Here is a 1,348-nt window from a genome sequence, read left to right as displayed (position 1 = left end):
TCTACAACACAAACCAATAGTACCAGTAGTCCGGCCTATATGGCCTAAGACCCTTAGTACTAACTACTAAACAATAATATCAATACTAAACAACACAATCAAACCGTTACCCAGATAGTCCAGCCTCCCGCTGAGAAACTATCTTTAAAGATAACGGGAACCTGCACTCAACAATATCAACACGCAATAATAGAAAACATGATGCATCCTAGCCCTAGTCCTAGTCAGGTTATTAACTCAGTCTTAATTCCATTCATCTCAGCTTAGCCCTTGCTAAACTGAGTCCGGTTCCATAAATAAAATAACCCTAAGGACTCTACCATTCAATAGCGTGATCATTCTAATCTATATGCAGACTCGATCTACCCTAAATTCCAAGTGGAATTCAAACAAACCAACTCACAGTGTTCTAGGCGAGAAGCAGCTGGTTGATCGGAGAGGACTTGGCCAAAACCCAAGGGACGCCTTGACTGGACTGGAATGGACTGATCTTGTCTTGGACACAACCTTGGCTTCACCATGAAGAAGTTGACAGGCCTCGACAGGCTGATCTGGACTCGGACAGAACCTCCTCTAGCTTCTGGACAGTTCTTCGGACTTCCCGCGGAGTATCGAGCAGAACTTCGACTGATCTGAACCCGTGGTTCTGAACTAACTCTGGGCAGCACCTCCACTAGACCATCATAGAATATGACTGGCTTGGACGAATTGAATTGGACAGAGCTTCCGCGTCACAATCGTAGAGAATCGCCGATTGGACGGAACTGGCCTTCTCGGTGGAGTATCGGTCTTCAGAATCGACCATACTCTAGAATCGATCACTTCCTTTCTCTCTCTCTCTCTATAGCCACGTTGACTTGACTCCCATCTGATCTGATCTTCACTTGATTGACCTTCATTTGGACAGAACCTTCCCAAGGCGATGACTCGAAATCAATAGAGAACTGATCTCGAAAACTCTCTAAAACTCTCGAAATAGCTCGGAATCACTTGCTTTCTTTTTCTACTTTTCTCTCAAGGTTTTAACTTTGTTTGGACAGGTCTGGATGTGAATAAATGAGCTGGGGTCGTGGGGTATTTATAGGAGACACCAGCCAATCAGCTTTAGGTTGGTGGCAGCCCGTGTGTCGCTCCGCATGGCTCCGGACGCATGCACGGCGGCACCTCGTGCTCCACATGGCTGGCTGCATGTCCAGGACAGATGCAGGACGCCACCACTCCTCCCAGATGTCAGGCTGCATGACTGGAGCTCATGCAAGGCGCCACACATCCTCACACATGTCGATCAGCATGCTTCGATTGCATGCGTTGCGACATCTCGTGCTTGGCCGATCCACCTCGTGCTCCA

This window comes from Brassica napus, unplaced genomic scaffold, assembly GCF_020379485.1.
Source record: "Brassica napus cultivar Da-Ae unplaced genomic scaffold, Da-Ae ScsIHWf_458;HRSCAF=699, whole genome shotgun sequence".
Taxonomy (NCBI): domain Eukaryota; kingdom Viridiplantae; phylum Streptophyta; class Magnoliopsida; order Brassicales; family Brassicaceae; genus Brassica; species Brassica napus.
Note: the sequence above shows the minus strand (reverse complement) of the source record.